Source organism: Marmota flaviventris, chromosome X, assembly GCF_047511675.1.
Source record: "Marmota flaviventris isolate mMarFla1 chromosome X, mMarFla1.hap1, whole genome shotgun sequence".
NCBI classification, from domain to species: Eukaryota; Metazoa; Chordata; class Mammalia; order Rodentia; family Sciuridae; genus Marmota; species Marmota flaviventris.
Window position 1 is genome coordinate 64,586,599 of NC_092518.1, and position 18,167 is coordinate 64,604,765.

Sequence of the window (18,167 nt, forward strand, 5' to 3'; positions counted from 1 at the left end):
TTAGCATAGATAGCTTTTACAATGTTGGGGTAAGTTCCTGTTATCCCTAGTTTTTCTAATGTTTTGAACATAAAGGGATGCTGTACTTTGTTGAATGCTTTTTCTGCATCTATCGAGATGATCATATGGTTCTTATTGTGATCTTCAGGAATAATAGCAGAAAGCCACATGGACAATTGGAAGCCACATGTTGGTTTGACTTTTTATTATTTATTAATTAGATACAGAATTATCAATCTATGCTCACATAACACAATACTAAAAATAGTTTTTTTATTAGGAAATCCTAAACTGGGAATAATAAGAACTCTCATTCATTGCTAGCAGAAATGCAAAATGGTACAGCCACTTTATAAGACAGTTTCACAGTTTCTTACAAAATTAATATAGCTTTTCCATATGATCCATCAGTCTCATTCATTTACTCAAATGAGTTGCAAATTTATATTCAGACAAAAGTTATACATAAATATTTGTATTAGCTTACTTTGTGATTGCCAAAAATTGGAGGCAACCAAGATGTCCTTCAAGAGTAAATGAATTAACAGACTATGGTTAATTGATTCAATAGAATACTTAGAATACTATTTAAAGATAGAAAGGAGTAAGTTATGGAAATAAGGTATGAAAAGAAATGGAGGAACCATAAATATATTGCTAATGTACAATTCCAACTATATGGCATTCTGGAAAAATTTAAAATTATAGAAACAATAAAAGCACCTTTGATTACCAGGGATTCAGGGAAAAAGAGGGAGGAAGGGGATGTTGAATGGGTACAGCATGGAGGATAATTAGGGCAGTGAAACTATTCTGCATGATACTTTAATGGTGGAAACATGACATTATGCATTTGTCAAAATCATAAATCTGTACAAGACAAACAGTGAACTCTAATGTAAACTATGGACTTTTAGCTAACAATACTGTATCAATATTGGTTCATCACTTGCAATAAATGTAGCACAGTAATGCAATATGTTAATAATAAGGGAAACTGGGTGGGTGGGGGTAGTGTATGGGAACTCTGTACTTTCATTCAATTTTTCTATAAACCTAAAATTACTCTAAATTGTAAAGTCTAATAATTTAAAAAATCTTAAAATGCAAAATCCTTAGGGAAATCTTTTATTATGTATGTTTTTATTGAGGTCATAAAAAGGATTACAATGTTTCCTTATTTTAGTTTTGGACTACCTCCTGAGGTACTGTACCACTTCTGACTTCAAAGAAAAATTTTAGTAATTTATTAACCCACAGAAAACCATAAAACATTGAGCTCTTTAGTAGCCATTAGAAAAAGCAGTATGAGTGGGAATACAATAAAACCTCACCAAGTCAAAGGAATCAGAGGACAGAGAGAGGGAGTATGAATTATAGAATAATTAAAAAGGAATATAATTTATTATGTTCAAATATTTATTGTAACTGAAATTGGATTGGCTATTGTATAGTGTAGGTCCTTGGGGGGATTGTATTAAGAATAGACCTTTTTGTTTTGTGTATTTTTGTTCACAGTTTTTCTCAGCCTGGAGAGACCTTTTGTCCATCTACCAAATGCTTATCCATCCTTTAAAGCTTAAATGTTTCCTATTGTCAAGGCTTCTCTGATATATTCAGCAGAACTTCCTTCTGCATTGATTTACAGTTCTTTGAGTTCATATCTGTCAGATGCATGAAGGCAGGGTCCAGGATTTAATCATCTCTATATCAATTATTGCATTTCAGCTATATGCCTTGTTCATTAAAAAGCTCAAAAAAGGCTTGGCAAGTGCACTTAGTAAAAATTATTGATATAGATTGTAACAGAGTTTTTAAATAATCGTTTCATTTTGAGTTAAAGGACCTAGTAGAATATTTGGCAAGGGAGTAAATGATGGAAAGCAGTTCATGCATAAAATATATTAGATTTAAAGTTATGAAATCCCTGAATGTGAAAACCCTAAAGATGTTATAGTTCGTTTGGTTCTTCTTTCATCTTATTTTTTGAAGAGGTTTATTGAGATGTAATTCATATACCAATAAAGCTTACCTGTTTAAAGTGTATAAGTCTATGAGTTTTGGTATTTTCAATGAATTGTGTAACCATCACAATGACTTAATTTTAAGAAATTATTAATATTATCCAACAAATTTTGAACCATTAGTAATCCCTCCACATTCCCTCCCTCCTCTCAATGCAGCCCTACACAATCACAAACTTTCTGTCACTATAGATTTGTGTATTCCAGACATTTCATATGAATGAGATCTGTGTATATGAATGGCCTGTGTAAATGGTTTCTTTCACTAAACGGAACGTTTCCATGTCTCCTCAATGTACCAATACTTCATTTCTATATAATGCTAAATGATATTCCATTGTATGAATATATCAAATTTTATGTATCCACTCATCAGTTTATGACCATTTGTGTTTTGCTACTTTGGGGTTATTATGAATAAGACTGTTATGAACATGTATGTATGGATTTTTTGCTTTTGGGTATATACCTATGAGTGAAGTTGCTGGGTCATATGGCGACTATTTAACTGTTTAGAAGGATTCCAAATCTGCTTTTCAAAATTGCTGCACCATTTTATATTCTCACCTGAAAGGTATGAAGATTTCAATTTCTCTATATTTTTACCTACACTTAGTATTGTCTGACTTTTTGATTATAGCCATCTTAGTTGGTGTGAAGTGATTTCTCATTTGGGTTTGATTTGTACTTTCTTCTTAAGCACCTTTTCATGTCCTTAATAATCCATTTATTTAACTTCATTTGAAAAACTTCAGTTCAGATTATGTGCCTTTGAGAAATGGGGTTTTCTTTTTTGTATTGAGCTGTAGGTGTTCTTTTGTGTTTGTGTGTGTGTGTGTGTGTGTGTGTGTGTGTGCGCGTGCGCGCTGGGGGTTGAACCCAAGGCCTTGTGCATGCGAGGCAAGCACTCACTCTACCAATTGAGCTGGATACCCAGTCCTGTTACACTAGTCCTATACCAGGTATATGATCAACACATATTTCCTCCTTTTTTGTAAGTTGTCTTTTCACTTTCTTCATGATGTTCCTTGGTCAACAAAGTTTAAATTAATGAAATTGAACTTTTAATTATTCTTTTTTTCTCTTTTATAGTTTGTGATTTTGGTATTATATCTAAAAATCAGTGCTTATGCCACATTATTGAGATTTGTATTTGATTCTTTAAACAGTTTTATAATTTTGGCTTTCAATTTTAGATAGAAGGTATACTTTAATTTATTTTTTTTTGTGTGTGTAGAACCATTCTTTTGAATGCTTATATCTAATTGACCCAGTACAATTCAAAAAAGAATATTTATTCCTATATTCATCATCTTGGTGACTTTGTCAAATAGCAAGTGTGGGTTGGCTTCTGGACTCTCATTGCTATTCAGTTGATCTATGTCTATCTGACCTTATGCCAGCACTGTATTTTTGATTGCCATAGCTTGATAATTTTGAAATTGGTTAAGGGTATGTCCATCAACTTTGTTCTTTGTTATATAGATTATTTTGGCTATTCTGGGTCTCTTACATTTTTAAAATTTTGTTTGTGGTTGTAGATGGACAACATATCTTTGTTTTATTTATTTGTTTATTTTTATGTGGTACTGAGGATTGAACCCAGTGCCTCACATGTGCAAGGCAAGGGCTCTGCCACTGAGCTACAGCACCAGCCCTGGGTCTCTTGCATTTTCATGTGAATTTTAAATTGACATTTTCTGCAAAACAAACAAACAAACAAACAAACAAACAAAAAACAGTTGGTATGTTGAGAGAAAGCATGTTGAATTTATGGATCAATTTGAATAGTACTTCTACCCTCAAATATGTTTTCCAATTCATGAACATAGATTTCTCTTCCATTATTTATATGTTCTTTTTAAATTAATTTTATTTTTTACACAAATGGAGCACAACTTTTCATTTCTCTGGCTGAACATGATGTAGAGTCACACAATTTGTGTGGAGTTTTACATGGAGTAATAATGTCCATCTCATTCCACCATCTCCACCCACACACCCTCCTCCCCCCTCTCTCCCCTCTGCTCAATCCAAAGTTCCTCCATTCTTCCCTCGCCCCCCCCTGCCCCCCGCCATTATGGGTCAGCATCCACTTATCAAGAAAACATTTGGCCTTTGGTTTTGGGGGATTGGCTTACTTTGCTTAGCATGATATTCTCAAACTCCATCCATTTACCTGTAAATGCCATAATTTCATTCTTCTTTAAGGCTGAATAATATTCCATTGGATATATATACCATAATGTCTTTATCCATTCATTTATTGAAGCGCATCTACATTGTTTCCACAGTTTAGTTGTTGTGAATTGAACTGCTAAAACATTGAGGTGGCTGCATCACTTTAGCATGCTGATTTTAAATCCTTTGGGTATAGACCAAGGAGTGGGAGAGCTGGGTCAAATGGTGGTTCCATTCCAAGTTTTCTAAGGAATCTCCATATTGCTTTCCATATTGGCTATACCAATTTGCAGTCTCTCCAGCAATGAATCAGTGTACCTTTCCCCCTACATCCTCACCAGCACTTATTGTTACTCGAATTCTTGATAATTGCCATTCTGACTGGAGTGAAATGAAATCTTAGAGTAATTTTGATTTGCATTTTTCTAAATGCTAGAGATGTTGAACATTTTTTCCATATATTCATTGATTGATTATATATCTTCTGTGAAGTGTCTGCTCATTTATTGAGCCCATTTTTTGATTGGGTTGTTTGTTTTCTGGTGTAAAGTTTTTTGAGTTCTTTATATGTCCTGGAGATTAGTGTTCTTTCCAATGTGTGTGTGTGGTGCAGCACCCCTTCATGTTCAAAACACTAGAAAAACTAAGGATAATAGTAGCATATGTCAACATTGTAAAAGCTATCTATGCTAACCCCAAGGCCAACATCATTCTAAATGGAGAAAAATTGAAACCATTTGCCATAAAAACTGGACTAAGACAGGAATGCCCTCTTTTTCCACTTCTATTCAACCAAGTCCTTGAAACTCTAGCCAGAACAATTAGAAAGAGGAAAGGAATTAAAGGGATATGAATAGGAAAAGAAGAACTCAAACTATCACTATTTGCTGTCCATGTGATTCTATACTTAGAGGATCCAAAAAACTCCACCAGAAAACTTCTAGAACTAAAAAATGAATTAAGCAAAGTAGCAGGATGTAAAATCAACACCCATAAATCAAATGCATTTCTGTATATTAGTGATGAATCTTCTGAAAGAGAATTTAGGAAAACTTCCCCATTTACAATTTGGGAATCAACCTAACAAAAGAGGTGAAAGACCTCTACAATGAAAACTACACAACACTAAAGAAAGAAATGAAAGAAGAGCTTAGAAGATGGAAAGATCTCTCTTGTTCTGGGTAGACAGAATTAATATTGTCAAAATGACCATACTACCAAAAGCATTATACATAGTTAATGCAATTCCAATCAAAATCCCAATGGCATTCCTCATAGAAATAGAAAAAGCAATCATGAAATTCATCTGGAAAAATAAGAGACCCAGAATAGCTAAAGCAATCTCTGGCAAAAAAGAGTGAAGCAGGTGCATCACAATACCAGACCTAAATTATACTAAATTATAATGCAGAGCTATAGTAACAAAACAAACTATTGGCACCAAAATAGACTGTTAGACCAATGGTACAGAATAGAAGACACGGAGACAAACACACATAAATACAGTCATCTCATTACTAGGTAAAGGTGCCACAAACATACATTGGAGAGAAGATAGCCTCTTCAACAAATGGTGCTGGGAAAACTGGAAATAGATATGCAGCAAATGAAATTAAACCTCTATCTCTCACCCTGCACAAAAATCAACTCAAAGTAGATCAAGGACCTAGAAATTAAACCAATTCTGCACCTAATAGAAGAAAAAGAAGGCCCAAATCTTCATCATTTCAGCTTAGAAACTGACTTCCTTAACAAGACTAATAAAGTACAAGAAATAAAATGAAGAATCAATAAATGGGATGGATTCAAAATAAAAAGCTTCTTCTCAGCAAAAGAATCAATCAGTGAGGTGAATATAGAGCCTACAGGATGGGACTAAATATTTAGATGTTCTTATATTACCTTCAAAAATGTTTTCTATTTTCATTCCATCGTGGTCTGATAGAACGCAGGGTAGTATCTCTACTTTTTTTGTATTTATTAAGATTTTCTTTTAGCATAATATATGGTCTATTTTAGAGAAGGATAGTGTTCCAAACACTCATTAAGCCATAAAAATATTCAAATAAAATGTTCAGGAGTAATAATGACCACAAAGATCCTCAATCTTCCCCCGAGCATCAAAATGAAATAGGTAAATAAAAGATGAACTGACAAAAGAATTATGTTTATTCAATTTATTCTAGTAAGTTGGAGAAGAATCTAGATTATCTTTTATATATTGTAAATTAAAATATCATATAATTTACTACAGATTGTATATTTATCAATAAATGTGTAGAGTGTTTTTGTGTTTATATTCATGAGAATTATTTTCTATAGATTGAACCCAGACATTTTTATTTTTTATTTTGTCAGGATCTTGCTAAGTTGCTCAGGCTGGCCTCATACTTTCAGTCCTCCTGCTTCAGCCTCCTGAGTAGCTGGGATTACAGGCCAGCCAACCACATGTGGCTTTTTTCTTGTAATAATGTTTATTTAATTTTGGTGACAGAATAATGCTAGACTAATAAAATTAACTGGACAGTGTTTTCTCCTATTATATTTTCTGAAAGAAGTTATTTCTTCTTTAAGTTTGATAGAATTCTTCAGTGAAATTATATGATTCTAGAGTTTTATTCTTAGAAGCTTTTAAGCTATGAATTCCTTTTCTTTAATAGCTATGGGACTGTTTATGTTATTTCTTTTTGAATGTGCCTTAGTACTTTATATATGAAAAGAAATTCATACATTTGATCTAAATTCTCAATCCTATACGAATAAATTTGTAAAATCTGGGACTCCAAAAAAATGCTTTCTAGTTTTCAGTGTGCAAATTCTACATTTCTCTTTTAAATTTATTACAAAGCTTTTTATTTATTTTGATAGTATTATAAATGGGATTGTTGTTGTTTGTGGGGTTTTTGCTTTGTTTTGTTGGTGCCAAGGATTCAACCCAGGGGCACTTAACCACTGAGCCACATCCCCAGCCCTTTTTTATTCTTTTAAATTTTGAGACAGGATCTCACTAAATTGCTTAAGACCTTGCTAAATTGCTGAGGCTGTCCTTGAACATGTGATCCTCCTGCCTCAGCCTCCCTGGTAGCTGGGGATTAGAGATGGGTGTCATGGCCCAGAGCAGTGGGATTGTTTTCAAATTTTACTTTCAGATTATTCATTACTGGTATATAGAAAATTAGCCTGATTTTCATATATTGATCTTGTATCTTATAAACTTGCTGATATTGTTTATTCTAAGTTATTTTCTAAAATTCTTGATTATTTTGTGTGTAAGACTATGTCATCTGTGAATAGTTTTACTTCTTTCTTTCCAATTTGGATGCGTTTTATTTCTTTCCCTTGGCTAATTGTTCTGGCTATATTTTCTAGTACAATGTTAAATAAAAATGTTGGGAACAGGCATTTCTTTCTTGTTCTTTATGTTAGTGGGAAAGCTTTCTGTCTTTCACCATTGAAATGACATTGGCTTTTATTTTAAAGATCCCTTTATCATATTGAGTAGTTTTCCTTCCATTCCTAGTTTGTTCAATGATTTTATCTTGAAAGGATGTTGGATTTTGTCATATTTTTTGCTGTGTATTGAGTTTATCATTTGGTTTGTCCTTTATTTTACTAATATGATGAATTACTTTGATTTTCATATGTTAAACAAATATTGTATTCCTGGGATAAATGTCACTTGGTCATGGCATATAATCCTTTTTATGTTTATGGATTTGGTTTGCTAGTATTTTTAAAATGATTTTTGTGTCAATATTCATAAGTGATATTGATATATAGCTTTTTCCCCCTGTGGTATCTTTATCTTTTTTTGTGTGGGGGGATGTGAAGCAGGGATTGAACTCAGGAGCACTCAACCACTGAGCCACATCTCCAGCCCTCTTTTGTATATTTTTAGAGACAGGGCCTTACTGAGTTACTTAGCCCCTTGCTTTTGCTGAGGCAGCTCTGAACTAGTGATCCTCCTGCCTCAGCCTCCTGAACTGCTGGGATTATAGGCATGTGCCACCGCACTGGGCTCTTCATGTGTTCTGATATCAGGTTGATACTGGCCTCATAGAAGTGAATTGGGAAATGTTTCTTCCCATTTTAATTTTATTTATTTATTTATTTATTTATTTATTTATTTATTTATTTATTTTGGTACTAGGGATTGAACCCATGGGTGCTTTACCATTGAGCTACATTTCCAGCCCTTTTTATTTTGTATTTTTATTTATTTATTTATTTGTTTGTTTGTTTATTTATACCAGAGATTGAACTCTGGGGCACTTGACCTCTCAGCCACATCCCCAGCCCTATTTTGTATTTTACTTAGAGACAGGGTCTCACTGAGATGCTTAGTGTGATCCTCCTGCTTTAGCCTCCCAAGTCACTGGGATTATAGCTGTGCACCACTGTGCCCAGCTCTCTTTTGTATTTTGAGTCAATGTCTTTTTCAGTTGCTTAGCACCTCACTAAGTTGCTGAATCTGGCCTGGAATTTGGGAGCCTCCTGCCTCAGCCTCCTGAGTCACTAGGATTAGATGTAGATGTTCACCACCATACCAGGCTACCATCCTTTTATTTTCTAAAGACCTATTTGTAAATAATGGGTATTTTTCTTCCCTAAATGATTGAAATTCCTGGAATTTTTCTTTCTCTTTTTTAAATTTATTTTTTAGTTGTAGTTGGACATAATACCCTCATTTCATTTATTTTTATGTGGTGCTGAGGATCAAACCCAGGGTCTCGCATGTGCAAGGCAAGCACTCTACTTCTGAGCCACAACCCCAGCCCCGTTCCTGGAGTTTTCTTAGTTGGAAGATTTTGAATAATAATTTAGTCTCTTTGCTGGTTATATGTCTATTCATATCTTCCAGTTATCTTGAATCTGTTTTGGCAGATATTTGTTTCTAGGAATTTGTTCTTATCATCTAGGTTAGTTCATTTCCTCTAGATTATATTGGCATACAATTGTTTATAATATTTTTTTATGATTTTTATTTCCATAAGATCAATAATAATGTTTATTCTTTGACTCTTGGTTTTAGTGACTGGAGTTTTCTATCTTCATGGTTAATGTAGCTAAAGGTTTCTCAATTTGTTGATTTAGTTAAAAGAAACAATGTTTGGTTTCACAGATTATTTTCTCTATTGTTTTTCTATTGTTTATTTATTTAATTTCTGCCATAATAATTATTATTTCCTTCTATGTGGTTGATTTGGATTTAGATTGCTTTTCTTAGTTTTTTTTTTTTTTTGGTTTCTTATGATAAAAAATGTAGAGGACATTGTTTTGAGATCTTAATTCTTTCCTAATGTTTATTTTTTTCAATACAAATTCCCCTTAAAGCACTCTTTTTTGCTACATTACTTAAATCTTTATATATTGTGTTTTCATGTTTATTAATTTTAAAGTTTTTTCCATTGTGATTTATTATTTGACTCACTGGTATTTTATTTAATTATTGAATAATTTTCAATCCCTAGCCCTTTTCTATTTTTTTATTTTGAGATGGAGTCTCAAAGGCTTAGGGCCTTGCTAAGTTGATGAGGCTGGCTTTGAACTTGAAATCCTCCTGCCTCAGCCTCTTGAGTCACTGGAATTATAGGTGTGTGACACCATGCCTGGTTCCAACTCCTGTTTTTGGTTATTGTTTTATGGTAATTTTTTATGTCTTTTTACTTTCAGTCTATTTGAAAAGTTGTCTTTGAATTGAAATTCAATTGTGTCTACAGATAGCATACAGTTGGATATTTTTCATTGTTTTTGTTTTCTGTGTGTATATATGTGTGGAGGGGAGTCTGGAACCCAGTGCCTTGCTTGCTTGCAAGACAAGCACTCTGCCACTGAGATATACCCCAGCCTCAGATCTTATTTTTAAAATCAGTCTTACAATTTGTGCCTTTTGGTTCAATTGTACTATCAGTTATAGTTAATGTTGTTATTATTATTATTATTATTATTATTATTATTATTATTATTTTGCATGCCATTTTGCTTTTTAGTTTGTACATATTTCATGAGTACTTTTGTCCTGTGCTCCTCTCATTGTCTCTAGTGATGATTTTGTAGGAAAAGTTTTCATTCTTTAAGGATTTTTAACTATACTTTTAACAGATTTTCTTTTAGTTGTTGCTCATGGGTTTCCAATAAATATCTTATCAAAATAGACTTTAGATGTATAATAACATAATTCCCAAACACTTGTATTTTGATTTGGTTGTGCTATTTATTAATGTTGTTGTCTTAGGTAAATCACTTTCCCCCCAGGTATTTGAGAGTCAGCTTATAACTTTAGGTCAAATATTAATTGATCCAGAGATTTTCATATCTTTGAATAGGTTAAAAGACACACATTCTATTTGTGAGATTTATCAATTTCTAGTGAGCAGATTGTATTACAAAAGGTAGAATCCTTATATTTGCTCATAAACAAGATGATTTGCATGGAGTTCTGTTTACTCTATCAACAGAAGATGTGATTATGATTATTAGTTCAGAAATTATCAGTCTCAATATAGTAATTGCTAGCTATGTGAGTTTGAGTAGGTTACTTAGGCTCTCTGTGCCTGATTTTTACAAATATAAAATAGGAATAATAGTAACTACATCATGGAGTTGTGGAGATTTAGTAAATAAGTATAGGTTAAACACTTAGAATATTGCTTCCTATATGCTAATGCTCAGAAAATTTTCTCTATTGTTATCAACATTATCATTATAACCTGAAATGTTTTAAATTTACACCAAGTACTCAAGGTTTCAGAACTCTTTCCAAAGCTTTTTGGTTAAAAAGTTCATTTTCTCTAACTACCAACTCTGTCTCTAAGCAATGGGAACTTGTTATTATCTGAGCCTATTCAGTTGTTGAAAAGGAAAGCCCAGTTGTTTGAAAAATAGCTAAGAAGTGAAGGTACTCCCGTGTGAAGGATGAACAAAATCTTCCAGAGATTGTGCTTGAAAACACTTTTTTTTCTGTTCTTTCAGAGATGTAGTATCCTAAATAAAGTGGTTGGGAACCTGACCTTGTGATCCCTTCCTCCTCTTGAAGCAAAAGAGGACTGTATAAAAAAGGGAAGCCTATAGGTTCTTTGTTTTCTGGAAGGCTTCAATGCATCTGCTAATTAATGCAAAGATAGTACTTAATTGGCTCCCCTTCCCTAGAACTGCCCAATTTATACAGACTCAGTGTTCCTTTAGAGATCCTGAGAGTTACAAAACTGTTAGTTGGACTCTAATCCATAGGCACAGTTAAAATCCTTTGGTTAAGTTTGTACTGTTTCTAGGGAAACTAGTGTAGTGTTGAGCTGCTGGCAGTTAGGGTGAATTTACCCAGTCCTTTGATATTGTTGGCAGAAAGAAAAAATTGATTTGGGTTTGGAGTGTGAAGGTCCCAAGCATCTGGCTGTTCTTATTCAAGTGTGTGAATTCCCAGTTGGAAGTTAGTCATATTTCAGTTACTTTCTTTTCAAACAGATAAAAATGAAATGCATACTCCCCCAGATAGTTCTGAATGCACTTTTTCAGCTGAATATTCATCCCACCCCCAGTGGTACAGACATCAGCAACTCAATGAAGGCTTTTTAAAAAGGATGTTTTGGATTAAGTTGTGTAGCTATAAACTGGCTGTTTGGAGGACAAACTGGAAAAGCTTTCATTTTGCCCTGTGTACCTTACAAATATTAGAGCAAGCAAAACTAGAATGCTGGAAAATAGGAGCGAAGTGAGGAGAAAGGGGAATGGTAGTGGATCAGCTTTGTACTTTCTTGTCAATGGGACTGTTTTTTTTTTTTTCTTTGTGTGTGCTCTATTTGGCCTATAAAACACCTTGATGTGGATTTTTTTGCATGTCTATGAAATGTGTTTTCAGCTGGAAAGTAACCCCCCCCCCCCGCTAAAAACAAAAAACAAAACAACAACAAAAACACTGTGTTAATTTAGGCAAGAAAAAAATGTCAGGCAGAAGAATTTTTGTGAATACCACTAATATCAATTTAGAGTTAGAGTTAGGAGATGTGAATTCTGTCCTCTTGGAGCTTCCAGTTAGTAGAGATAAACAATGATGATCAGTGTCACACAAAGAAATTATAAAACAGCATGTGAAATTATACCTGTGATAAATGCAATGAAGAAAATGTCTATGATGCCATAAGAAATTTCCATGGTATGATCTAAATTTGGGTTAAAAATAAGTTTCCTGAAGGCATGAATACTGGAATAGGATCTAAAGGAATAAAAATTCAACTAATGATAAGGGATATTATGGAGGAAAAACATATTTCAGGTAGCAGAAACAACATCTAAGAACATTCTGTATGAGGGATTATTTCATTCTAGGAGAAGAAAGATGGTCAATAATATTGAAGATCAGATAGAAAGAGGAAGAGTGATGCTGGAAAGACCTGTGACACAATGACATGGTTAAAGATATGCTAAGGAGTCATTTGGGAGATTAATCAGAAAGATACTTGAGTCCCTTCAAGAGAAATGAAGGTAGATGAATCAGAAGACTAAAGGATATGAATCCCAAGAGGAGAATGATAGTGAGCTGACTATAGGTTAACTCTACAAGTATAGTACAATGAATAGATATAACAGACCTCTCCTCTAAAGGCTTTCCTCCTTACTTTTCTTTTCTCTTCACAAACAAATCTCATTTCTACCTCCTTTCATTTCCTTTATTGTGCATTTGATCACTTGGATCAAGCCACTTAGAACGTTAACCCCTTCCATTTTGGGGTTATCCATCAAGGTTCAGCTCAAACTTCACCTTATCTGAGAAGCCCTCCAGGCTCTATCTATGCAACTTCATCTCCATCCTCTGATTCATTATAGAACTCATTCTTCATAATACTGCTTTAGTATTTTTCAAAATTTGCCCTTTTGTATTTCATTGTGCCATGCATCTTTGTATCTTCACCTATATGGTGAAGTTCTGCAGGACAATGATTGTATCTTTCTTTCATGGTCTGACAAATGAATCAAGGGGTGGTTTAGGCCTAGAGTAGATGAAAAGATCACTCATGAAGACATAGCCAGTATCAATAAGTGACAGAAATAGATATACCTGAGATAAGCAGAGAGGGAAGCAGAAAGAACAGAGACTGAGAGTATGGGGTGGAGGAGGGGAGGCAACAGAGAAAGTGTTTTTCAGAGTCAGTCACAAGTAATAAGGCTAGTGTCAGCTTCACACTGACCTGTTAGTGAGAACAGCCACAATAGAGCTGAAGAAAGAGGGAGAATAAACAAATGTGAAACATGTTTTATTTGGGAATCAGCTTAATTATGCAGACTGAAGTTATGAAGCAGACAGAGGTTACCCCAATTCTCCAGGGACATGACTCTGCCCAGAAAATGAAAGCACCTTATCCTTGGCCAAAGGTTTCATTCCAGAGAAGGGGGAGGGATTGCTGTTGTCCTAGTCTTGGCAGTGGGTGGAGGTAGAGGAGGAAAAGATGGGAGGGGGGCATGTAAATGGAAGGGAAAGGCTAGAAAAGAAGTTTACAGATAGATGATTGAGTTTAGGTCAGGGAGAGGGTGGGGAAAAAGAAGAAAAAAAAAAGGAGTGTGGGTGACCAAGGCAGTCAACCTATAGGCAAATAACTTGCCAAGGGGAGAGGAGGTATACAGTTGACGATAACTCCTCATTATAAACAGATTGCATCTGTACTATTTAGTTTGGTTTTTTTGAAAACCTCTGAACATTTCATGGTAATTAGTCTTCCTGCCAAGCAGTTATTTAAGAGAAGTGTAGACCCTCCTTTTGCCACAGACGGCTCCCTGGCCCATAGAAGGTGGGTGTTGGAGCTCTGGGACCCCAACACATCTCTATCTGAGGATACTTCGCTGGCTTGAGCAAGTGAGTATAGTACTGAATTTTATTGATTTTTTTATGGTGGTGGGAGATTTAATTTTGCATAATATAGTAAGAATATATTTATGGTCCCTTTCACTTTTGCCTTTTCCCTGCCCCCTATTTATTATTATCAATATTGTAGTAATTATTTCAAACAAATAAGAGCAAACATGGGTTTCTCATAATTGAAACACTCCTCCCAGTTTGAAGTTTTGTCTCCTCCTCCTCATTAGAATTGTAAGGGGGTAGCGGTCCTGCAGCAAAGACAGGCACACAGGCTTTCTCTGTGGGTTAATTGGTCAGGAAAGACACTTTTTATATTGTCAAGTGGCACTTAAGCCACTAATTCTTGACTGTGAAACTGCTTTTCCTGGGCAATGCTCTTTAAGGAAAAACTTCTTCAGTCCAGTGATTGGTGACTAAGGGAACGGTGGAGCACAGGGGATTGGGCGGGATCTCGGCTCCTAATAATGCCTCCTTATCCAATGAAAAGCATTTCCTATTGAGACCCCCAAGAGTTCCCCCGGCCCTGGGCTCCAGCCCGGACTTTGGGCCTTTTCTTGTGTCCTGTTTGTTAAAGGCATGCCGGCTACAGCATTAAAGAGGGCCGGTTCTTAACAAAGGGAAAGAGATAAATGTAAATAAGCTCACATTTTCAGAATGAGCGGTTTACTGTAAGCTGCGGCAGCCCAGAGTCTGCTACTTTGGGCTGGGCTAACCTTTCCCTGTTAAAAAAAAAAAAATAATGGATAAAAATATGCACTTCCAAAGTGCAAGTTGCCCGTTTACATGTTTATTAGCTAATTGTCTACAGGCATGAGCACACTCTCTCATCTAGCACACTCTTTTTTGGGGTAAGTCTCTTTGAGAAAGATTTGATTTGGGCGTTTGGGGGTGGGGGATGGCGTAACAAACTTCAGTGGAAACACTGATGCTTTGAGTGTTTTGGGAAAGAAGTTAGACTTCAACTCTGAAGTGTTGAACAGGGATCGTCGTGTTGAATGGTAAAAAAACAAAAACAAAAACAAGAATTTCTATTGTTTTGGCAATAATATTGTTTCCGTGGAAGAGACAGGATTTTCAGGCTGTTGTTTCATGTAAACACAGTTGTCCTAAAGAGCTGATTTTTAATCACAGGGTAGAACAATTTTGGCTAGCTTTGTATTTCTTTGGTTTACAATTGATTGTGAGCTAATGTGGCTTCTATTATGATGAGGTTTTTTCTAGTAAAACTATACACGACATGCCTTTGATGCTTAATTGATTTATGGAGAATGTGACATTTGCTATATTGAATAATTCATGAACTTGCCCATAAAGGAAGAATCATGTTTGAATGAGAAACTAATTCTGGCATAAATAGAATTCGCTATTAATGTGAAAGTTTTTGCTTTTGCCATAAAATGCAACATTGTGACATCTTTAAAATTCTCTTCCTGTATATCCTGAATGTTTTTAAGATTTTTAGTAAAAAGATCATATTGAATTGATAAGTATTATATTTTGTTCAGTTTGTTTCAGAAAATATAATAATGTAATTTATCATGATTTCTGTATGAAAAATGACCAGACAAATCCAAAGTTTAGAACATTACAGAGCTTGGTGGGGTTATTCATTTGGCTACTTTACCAAATTAAACCACCTTATTTTTTTCTTGACTAATATGGAGACAACAATAATAACCTACTATCCAAACAAATTTATCCAGTGGCTTTGCAACTTGTTCATTTTTCAGAACAAAATTCCAAACAATATACCCACCAAAATAGATTATAAATCCCTTTGCATTGTCGCAGAAGAAAAGTTGCACTCTTTCTAAAAAGGATGAGTTCAGTTGATAAACCTGATGTCCTCTACATTCTAAAGCACCTCCTACCAATCAGAGATGTGAATGAAAGCCCTATTGGAACAATCAGGCCAGTCTTTCAGAATGTGTACTCTCTGTAAGTTAAAGACAGGAATGGGGAGATGCCTCAAAGCAACACCCAGGCCGAGCTTAGCTAAAGCTTGATCTATTCAATCCCCTTTGAGGGAAAATGCAGTGAGATTTGTTGCCCTTGCTGTGATTTGGTCAGAATCTAATTGTGCAGTTGCTTTTGTCTGCCTATCATCATATATGGTCTGCTGTTGACCTTTTTCAAGGAGAGGAAAAAAAAATATATTTGGGAATATTGGTACTGAAATTGGAAGCTAAGAACCCAGCCTCACTTGTAGTAGGTTTATTGGTATATTGGTTATCAGAACCATGAACAGAATAAGTAATCTGCTGATTTTGTATAGTTATGTTCTGAAGTATGCTGTTAATCTCATATTTTGAGGGGTAAGGTGACCAGGTAGAAAGGATCAAGAATTGAGATCTAGACGATTAGAGTTGATATGCTTGCTGAATAGGCAGGACAGAGGGTGAAGAAAATAAGGGGATTTGGAAGACATGAGGGTGTAAATGGCATCTTGCTCTGTGATTCTTAGTGTTTTGTGCTAATTAATAATATTTACTTCTGATATTCAAATAAATCTAGCAGTCATTTCATTGCATTTAATAAAATTTAATGATTGTCATTACAGACCTTCAAGAATTAAAACTCTTTTTTTTGCAGTGACAAGTGGAAGCAGGTGAAAATAACTAGCAGGGGATAACCAGAGAAGCCTCTACCATGGCAACAATTGAAGGCTTCTGACAGTCAGGGCCAAAGGTGGAAGACAAAGAGAAACTGAGGCCCAGAAAGGGACTGTGATGTGTTCTCCCATAGTTACCTAGTTATGGGACAAAATGTGGCTATATAGAATTAATATCAGAAATGAAAACTTCTGAGTGTTTGAACTTCCTATTTGCTTGGATTTCCAAATTTCAAAAATTTCTTTATATCAATTATGAAAACCATAAAATAAAGAAATGTTAATGTTTCTGTCTTTATTTCAGAAACTGCAGTGAAACAATATTCATTTCATTTCAGAAATACTGCTTTCTGGAGGAGTGTGAAAACTATTCTCCTTAATATTAAGGTGATTTCAATGTATTTTAAATTGTCTAAATATTTTATTTATTTTGGTATATTTAGAGAGACATTATATCAGGAAAATTAGAGTATCATTAGCAGTCTGCATTGTTTTAGGCTACCTTTTATTTTTGGAAGAGAATGAGATGTGGCAATATCATGAGTCTGTCACTGGCAGATGATTTTACTTTATAAGCATTGCAATGAGGTCTAAATGCTACTTTTAAGAATCCCATTATATATTCTGATTCTATATGTGTATTTTATAGATTTGTAATTTGAAGGAGTTACAGAATGCTATAATGTGTAGGCCTAGGATACACTGGTAAAGGCAGAGTGATTATCAATGATTGTGCTAATAGCCAGTAATTGAAGCCTCTCTCATATCAGTATAGTTCAGGTCAGGAAGTAAAGCAATCGGGTGTGAATGTAGGTTAGAGACAAGGCAGTGGAGTCTCCACCTGTTGTTCCAGTGTTCTTTCTTTGCCCCCATTAAGGCGCCTGCCCAACCAAAACAGTTGTTGCCAGAGAAAAAGGAAGAGAGACGAGAAAAATAAAAAAAAACTGATATAACTTCAGACCAAAAAAAGTTCTTTTGTTGGTCATCTTTAATGTATGGAAGTGGGGAGGGATATTTTTATGCCTTTCGGTCCTAGTTTCTTTAGATGATTATAAGTTATACAGATTCATGGGTTTTGTGCTTCACTCTTAAAATATGGGACAGCAATGACAGTTTTGGAAAATAAAACATTATCTAAAATTGTTAAATACCATTTTAAAATATGTTGACTCTCATTTACTATGATTTATATAATGTAATAATTTTGTCTACCTTGTGATCTTTGTATATATTTTATTGATAAGCTCTCCTATGGTACACTATTTTAACAAATTCTATTTCACAGCACCTGTTAGAGGAAATTCCTAACTACAGTGCCTCCAGAAAGTTTATTGAGTACTCATATCTGAGATAAAATTGCTGCCAGAATTTAAACTAATGTGGTGAGTACCATTTTCCTAGTATTAATTTTCTACACAAATACTTATTTTATTCTCGAACTCTTTTTTAAAAAAAAATATTTAGTTGTTGATGAACCTTTATTTTATTCATTTATTTACATGTG

The 18,167-nt window shown here is 34.5% G+C and overlaps 1 protein-coding gene across 9 annotated transcripts in view; it reads left to right on the forward strand.

Moving 5' to 3' along the window:
- Lpar4 (lysophosphatidic acid receptor 4) overlaps window positions 1–18,167 on the forward strand; it is a 95,299-nt gene that overhangs the window by 67,857 nt on the left and 9,275 nt on the right. For 3 of the 9 annotated variants that reach the window (XR_011705576.1, XM_071606010.1, XM_071606011.1), the window contains 2 exons: window positions 16,968–17,050; window positions 17,949–18,045. The gene's annotated coding sequence lies outside the window, so the exon portion shown is untranslated. Of the gene's footprint in view, window positions 1–13,686; window positions 14,050–14,543; window positions 14,901–16,967; window positions 17,051–17,948; window positions 18,046–18,167 lie in introns of those variants that run through there. The other 6 variants (XM_071606014.1, XM_071606015.1, XM_071606013.1 and 3 more) reach the window with 5 other exon arrangements.